We start from the raw sequence: 8,640 nt of genomic DNA, 5'->3' as shown, positions 1-8,640 counted from the left end.
CCCACTCCAGTATTCTTGCCTGAAAAATCCCATGAAGCCTGGTGGGATACAGTCCATGGGGTTGCAAAGAGTCGGGCATGACTGAGAGCCTAACACATTATCATTATCATCACTTAAGCACCAGTGTGTGTGCTCATTATTCTGGTGGCTAAGACTCTGTGCTCCCAATGCAGAGGGCCCAGGTTCAATCCCTGGTCAGGGAACTAGATCCCACCTGCTTAAACTAAGACCCAGCACAGCCAAATAAATAATAATTTTTTTAAAATTAAATGGAAAGAATTGGAAAGAGAGAAAACTGAATCTAAGGGCCTTAGAAGGAGACAGAGCTACAGTACTTTCCAAGTCTGCCCCCTGTGTATAAAAGACTTCACCCTGAAGACACAATACACTGCTCTGTGCCCCACTAGAGACCAATGTGCCAGTTATCCCCTTTCTGCAGAAGAGGAACCTTTCAAGTGAATCGACATAATAGCTCACCTAACCTTTCCTTGGTCAATAATCAAGGTGAGGAGTCAAGATTCTGATCTCCTGTCTTGTTTCCATTTGAAAGCAGTGCCCCATTGGATATCAAGGACTTCTATTGTGCTGAAGTGCGGGGAACTAATTGGAATCATTTTGGCTTTCGTGACTCATAAACTTAATGCTCTTTTAGCATCATTTGGGCTGAGCGGATTTCCTAACCACGGTTTAATAGCAAAAGGCATTTAAAATAACAATCTCAAAAGTCTTGCCAACCTCTCCAATTAGAGTAAAATAAATTGGCTCTTAGAATTAGAGGCTGTGCCTTCTCAGGCTCTGGACCATCTTGTCGGTTTCTAATATCTTAACTCTGAAGGAAAATGACAATTACTAACAGTCCATTTTCGTCTTGCTCCCAAATATTGAAAGATTCCCACAGGACCTGAAGTCACCTGCCGGGTCATGTATGTTAACTTGGATCGGGAAGTTATCCAGGAAGACCTGTGGTTTGGCTTGGCTCTCATTCATTTTGTTAATTAGTTATTTTAGCTTTTATTGGGTTTCTGGGAAAGGCTTTGAGGTTTAGTTTGTCATTTCTGGAGTAGCCAAGAAAATTCTCATGTTATCACTGTCAGCTAATATTTATTGAATTCCAGGCTCTGTTATAACAAATGACAGACAAGGTTCTCCCATATTTTTATATTCTACAAAAGAATAGATAATCAGATTACTTTAGAGTGTCTTTGTAATCATTTTGCTCTTATCATTTATGAAGTGGGAACAGTCCCTAATCCTAAATCAGTTCAATAACAAAGATCTGATTGGTGGGCCAGCAGGTTTGAGGCTTGATCCAAAGAGACCCTGTGATTATGCCTTTACTGTTTTCTCCAAATTTACTTCAACCTTTATTTCTGGTCCAAAGGTGCATGAATGGGGTCTTTTCTCAGACTTTACAGACAAAATAATTAACTAAGAAGAACCAAAACAAATAGCAGTGATCCACCAATTTGACACACACACAATATAATATACACGTGTGTGTATGTTAGTGGCTCAGTCGTATCCAACTTTTTGTGACCCCATGGACTGTAGTCACCAGGCTCCTCTGTCCATGGAAATAATATACACATATTCATCATTACCTTTCTTTAGTAGGATCGCTAATGTCCTTCCAACAATATCCCTTAGAAGCCACTTGCTGCTTTAGACTCTCCAGGAGTAAGCACCTCTGTGCATGGAGGAAACAGGAATTAAAAGTCATTGAAAATTCAAGATACTGGAAAGCTAAATTCCATCTCAGCTCAGTGCATGCACTTTTGGCTCCCACTGTGACTTTATGGTTCTTTGACTTCCCTCTTCTGCCACTGGGTTGTCCCTACATGACAGTACCTTGGCTTTCTGATACCTATTTCTATTGTTTTTCCTTGTTTTCATGTAGTTCCAATACTGTGGTGTTGGAGAAGACACTTGAGAGTCCCTTGGGCTGCAAGGAGATCCAACCAGTCCATCCTAAAGGAGATCAGTCCTGAGTGTTCATTGGAAGGACTGATGTTGAAGCTGAAACTCCAATACTTTGGCCACATGATATGAAGAGCTGACTCATTTGAAAAGCCCCTGATGCTGGGAAAGACTGGGGGCAAGAGAAGAAGGAGATGACAGAGGATGAGATGGTTGGATGGCATCACCGACTCAATGGACATGAGTTTGGGCAAACTCCAGGAGTTGGTGATGGACAGTGAGGCCTGGTGTGCTACAGTCCATGGGGTCACAAAGAGTCAGACACGATTGAGCTACTGAACTGAACTGAACTGAATTCTGTCTCAGTTTGTGTAGCTGACCACAGCCTGTTTTGTTTTATTTTGTTTTTTAACTGGAGGCTAATTACTTTACAATATTGTAGTGGTTTCGCCATACACTGACATGAATCAGCCATGGGTGTACATGTGTCCCCCATCCTGAACCTCTCTCCCACTTTCTTCACTTGGTTCAACCTCCCAAGCTTCCACGATCTGGACATAAACTTCTCCCCATCCCCAGCAATTCCCAACGCATGGATGCTCTAACAGAAGGTTGGAGACAGAACCACAGCTGTGCTCCTCAGCATCAATATTTTTCTTTTATATCAACATATGGAAGATTGGACAGGAATCCTGTTCCTTTTCAATCTTGAGTTACTCACAGATTCCCTCTGTTTTGTAATTTCTGGGACATTGTGCACATACAATATGTGTGTATAAAGTTTTGACTTTACCTACTCAAAAAATCGATAATTTTGCATTTCTGCTTCCTTTTTCCAGTCTTTTCCTTTTCTTTCATTTTACAGGTATCATTCTTGGAATCTCCCTATCTGTCTTTTAAAGAAAAGACTCTAAGGAAGAATCTTTTCTCTGAACTGAAGTTTGTAAGTCTAGAGACTATAGTTTTAATCTCCCCACCACACTCCTGGCAAGTCACAAAAGAAAAATTAAAGTCAGCTCCGGAGGAATGCAAGAAATGTCCCTTCATAAGGTTCATATTTTGTACAACCTCTGTCATTTCAAAGTAAGCAGCTCAAGGATACTCCTAGTCTGCTTTCTCAGTTTTGGAAGAGCTTAAGTGTTCCACTCAGACATTTCATTAATATATGCATGCGATCACAGTGGTAAGGGTCCAGAAACAAGATCATCATGGTTCTAAGCCAGTCCCTCAATATCTGGATATATTATTTAGGTAGTGGTCAAGAGCAATGAGCAGGCAGTGTACCATAACACCTGTGTTATGTGTGGATTCATTCATACATTTCCTTTTGTCATGTCTTAGCTGCTAATCCAGGACCAACCAGGAGAAGGCAGTACAGGCTAAACAACAGACGCTTTCAATTTTCTTTAAAGTGAAAGAGAAATAAGCTGATGGATATTCTTTATAATATAAACCTCCATCCGCGCTGGGGAACAAAGGAAACTTCTCCAACATGGTCGTCACCTCCTGCAGGTATCTTAACCCTCCCTCACCTCTCTCACTCTATTTTCTCCTTCTACCATCTCCTCCACTCTTCCTTATAAGCTAAAATACACACAATATATTAAGTGGAAAAACATCTGAATTGCAAAGTTTCCTAATCCTGCCTTAAACCCTCAAATTTCTCTCTCCAGCATTATTACTTAAGGCAAGATTTCCTTTTTAGATGGCATTTTTGAAGGTTCCATGATGTTTTTCTATGACAAGGCATACTTATCATGAGTCCCCAAGGCCACTAGCTTCATTGCTCAAATACAGAAACATTTCATGCATCGAAAAGAGAGCTATTTTATTTTCCCCTGAGTATGGAATGCTCTTCCCGAAGAACACTAAGAGTAGCTGAAGGCTGCTCACTAAAAGCCAGAAGGAGGATTCTAAAGGGCCCTCAACCTCTGGCACGCTGGGAATCCAATCATCTACCAGCCAGGTGGGGCGATGGAGGGGGAATCCCCTCTGTGTTCTGCAGGGCCCTGGGGAGAAAGGACAAGTAGCCATCTGGACATTTTGGCAAATCTGCTTCTCTACTCAGCCAAGTAGCGCAGGCTTCATTAATCATTCAGCCACACTTCCAAGCACTCTTGTTTGGGTGATTGGGTTTTCTGGGGTGGTTATTACCAGAATGCTCCGCGCAAAAGTATGAAGTTGCCAAATCAGGCCTCTCTGCCTTCCATCTGCAATTCCTTCTTTAATGTCACCTTTATCCTTTCTCCCAAGGGCACAGGGCCTCCACACCAACCCATACCAGCCAGGGCTGTCCTCGGAACGCTCCCACTGAGACACTCCTTGTGTCTTCCCTTCCTCTGTCCTGACCCTTCACCTCCCTCTCCAGCGGAAACTTCTTTCTACCTAAATCCTCGATGGGAACAGTGTCAGGGTCCTGAATCTTTGGACACCAGAGCTCATCACACTATTTAAAACGACATTAGATTTAGAAGGGATCTTGACTATTTTAACAGCTAACTAGCACTTTGATCTCACTTTCTGTATGATCTCCAAACCCAGTGACCAGGCTGAACCGAACAGGAGGCATGAGAAGCCCTATGCCTCTTAAGCTATGAAGCCAAACTAGTGGCAAACTCGCCTCTTCCTGCAGACCCACTCAATGGTCTTAGATTCCTGGGTCTTAGCGTACCCATTTCCAGGGAAATCAAGCAAGGACATTGAAAAGAGCACCCTTCTTTCTCAAAAAAAGAAAAAAGTAACATGAAGTATATTAAACCTATAGATAAGAAAAGAGTAATAGAATGAAGTCTATGTACCTAATATCTTGCTTTATCAAATATTAACATTATTCCACATGTGCTTCAAATTACCTTTTTTAGAAAATAAAATATCACAGATGGAATTAAGCCTCCCCATTTATAACACCACATTCTTGTCCCTACTTTCCTCTAAAAAAGCGCTCAATCATGAACAGCTCTATATATTTGCTCCATATTTATAACTGGACATTATTGAATATATTTAATAATTTATATAAATAAATTTGGGGTTTCCCTTGTAGTTCAATTGGTAAAGAATCTGCCTGCAATGCAGGAGACCCAGGTTTGATTCCTGGGTTGGGAAGATCCCCTGGAGAAGGACATGGCAACCCACTGCAGTATTCTTGCCTGGAGAATCCCATGTTCAGAGGAGTCTGGCAGGCTACAGTCCATGGAGTTGCAAGAGTCGGACATGACTCAGCGACTAAACCATCACCATCATAAATAGATTTATATATTTATATATAAACATAAAATAAATTTATATATAAATATAATTTAAATAATATATTTAATATAAACATTTAAATATTTTACAGTCAAATCTCTATTTAATGGAAGCATTGTATTCATAATTCCATAAAGAGTATTTTCACTCCATATTATGTTTTTAAAATATACAGTTTTATATTATATAATTTTACAATTACAAATATACCTCTAGTTTATTCATCTTAATTGTGGCATTAAATTAATTCAGATGACCGAATCATTAATTATTTATTCTTTCTCCATTTGGTGAGCATTTATGTTGAGTGTTACAGGAACAGTCTATAAGCTTCTTTTGCACCTGTGAAAGAGAGTCTCTGGCAGATATATAGAAATGGACTTGCCAAGTCAAAGAGTGTGTTCATCTACTGTTTGAATAGATCACCAAATTGGTACCCAGAGTGGCTATATTAATTCGCACTCGCACCAGCAGTTTGAGTCACCCTGCTCTTTCCCTTTCCCATGTATTATATCAATCTTTGCTGATGAGCACAAAACAGCCCCTCACAGCGTTTCTGACCACACTCCTTACCAAAAATGATTTTGACTGTCTCGGTACAACCACGTGATCTACATACACGTAGCTTGGAGTTTCCAACATTTTACATATACCTGTAATAATGTACTTTAAGGGAAAACAGAATAAACTGTTTGAAACTGGGTGTACTCTCAAAATCCAGGGTGCATGTTTGTACACATTTGTGTCCTCGAGAGTTTCACAACAATATGAATGTACTTAGCGCCACTGAACTGTACAGTTAAATGTGGTTACAGTTGTATGATTAATATTATGTGACTTTTACCACAACAAAGAAGCACTTAAAAAAAGGAAGTGACGATATTTTGAAGATTGGTAAAAGGCTCCACTGCTGTATGGGGGTGTCAGAAACACTAAGTAAGCTACAACTGAGGTTCTGGTAACAATAAAATCAGTATTAATGTAAAAAAAGTAAAAAAAAAAAAAAAAAACCTGTCCATCTAGAAGAAATAAATTGATGTTTTCTCAACTCACAGTATGAGTTCACTCAAGCAGACAACCTGTATAAAAGTGACACCTGAGAAATCTTCTAGAATTACCTTTCATGGTCTATAGATGCTTCATTATAACAGATCAAGTCAGCTCCACAGGTTCCCAGGTTTCAGGCATTAAGTCTAAATTCTGAGATGAGACTTGGTTTCCTACTTACTAAAGAAAAACTGTGGCCAGGGTAAGGGGCAGATGCTTGTCTAACCACATCTCAGTATCTTAAAAATAGTTCCTATATTCTAGGCATAATAAACGTGCCACACACCATGACAAATGATTTATCTGAATTATTTCCCTTAATCCTTATAATGTCTATAAAAATTGTACTATGATTGTTCCCATTTGAGAAATAAAGAAGCTCAGAGTCTGAAAGATTAGGGAAAATCAGAGAGCTTATGAATGACAGAGGAATCTGGGTTAAATTCCTCCTGATTCAGAAATCCCAGATCTTCACAACATTACAAAGTGGCCTCATCTGAGGTTCAGAGGCCTATATTATTGTTCTAAGTTCTTTTTAATGTTAGAAATGAAAGTTTTTTTCTCTATTTCTGTTCTGGTTCTAAGCCCAAAGGCAAAGCAATTCTACATGTATTAGAAGACAACTCTCATATCCCCCAAAAGCATCTCTTTCCCTAGTTAGACACACTTCCTTCCTTCAGCTGTTTCTGCCCTTATGTTCCCCACTTTTATATCCCAGTTACCATCCTCCAGGTGAGCTTCTGAGAAGGTCCCCTCACCTGAAAGTAGGATGCTTGGAACATATTGTAACAGCATATGTTCAAGGCATATTCAGTACAATGGATCTATCAGCTATCATGTTCTATACCTTATACTCTACTAAATGCTGTCCTAAATCATACTGACCTTTTAAGCAGATATATCACACTGCTGACTCATTCTAAGCTCGTGCCAACAGTAATTCCCAAGTGTTTTTTTGAAAACCTGTATTTCTGTCATTCTCAGCCTGCATTTTTACAGTTGCTATTCTATCCAAATATGGAGTACTATATTTGTACCCATAAAGTTTTATTTCTTGCAGCCTGGTGAAAATATTTTAATTCTTGACTCCTTCAGTTTACTGGAATTCCCTCCAACTTTACATGACCTGTATGTTATTTGTCTTCATCAAATTCGTTGATTAAAATCTACTTGGAGGTCTGGATAACAAGATTTCTGCTATACTCACAGAAACATTTCTCCAGACTTAAACTGATCTCCTTAGAGAGTCATCCAGAGTCATAGGTTAAGATCCTTTGACACTGTAAATCCATCTAAATGCATCAGCCTCAACCTCACATTTCTTCCTCTTGACAAGGATACCAAATTTTTGTCAAATGTCTTTCTAAATGTCAGATAGACTATATCTATCTTTTCTGACCTTAACATAAAGGGAAGAAAGAAAGCTAAACAGATGATAGATAGAAATGGAGCTATTCTGTCTAGGATAATATATTCTGAATGATCTTCTGTTAGATTTAGTTGACTGTATACCCCTTTATATTCAACAATAACTCTCCATCTGCCTTATAAACAATGAATTTTAGAATTTTGCTTGGTATCTAAAATAAACTTACTAGTTTATAGATCACAGAATTCACTTCTCTTTTTCTCTTTAACAAAAATGAATTTCGCTTCTGGGAAAGATGCAGTAGGTTGTGGCAGGTCACTGTTTCTCCTGGAAACTAGAGGAAAAAACACGTAAATTACAAAAATTGTATGTTTCGAGATATCACAAAGTTGTGGAGTTGATGATGACTAGGAGAACTAAAATTTCAGAATTGAAAGAGCCTTTCCCAGGAGAGTGGAAAATCACCAACCATTTTCTTTCCTGGGGTCATTGAACAATTCCAAAATAGACATGAGGTTTGAAGTTGGTCCTTGCAGAAGAACTCTACCAGGGAAGCGAGAAAGAAGATGTGAATTTAGAGGCTTAACAGCTGCTGACCTGTATTAGTAACCAGAGAAGCCCTAGGTGCAAGGTCAGTTTTGGCCAAGGGTCAGTGCTTAAGTTCGGAGGCAGCATGGGAGGCTGGGATGGGGGCTAAGTTGTGAAGGCAGAGTAAAATCTTTCATAATGTCATGGTGCTTAGGATTAAAAAAAAAAAACACGAGAGTCTTTTCTGACATATATTACTGCCCTTAAAACATTTCCCAGGCTTTAAAACTATGTAGGGCAAGAACCTCAAGAACTACATCGAAAGCCTCTAGCGGTCAGAGTCGAAGCCTCTAGTAAATAGCCATGTCAAGGAGATGGGGACCACAAAGAACTTAGCCCAGGGATGAACCAGAGGTAAACTAAATCTTAGGAAAAAGTCCAACCCAGTCCCAACAGAGATCTTCCACAACTAGTGGAAGTGACATGCCCTTCAAACTGAGTTCCTAACAGAAAAAAAAAGTAAGAACTTT

This window comes from Cervus canadensis, chromosome 31, assembly GCF_019320065.1.
Source record: "Cervus canadensis isolate Bull #8, Minnesota chromosome 31, ASM1932006v1, whole genome shotgun sequence".
NCBI classification, from domain to species: domain Eukaryota; kingdom Metazoa; phylum Chordata; class Mammalia; order Artiodactyla; family Cervidae; genus Cervus; species Cervus canadensis.
The sequence above is the reverse complement of the archived record's forward strand: the minus strand, read 5'-3'. Positions refer to the sequence as shown.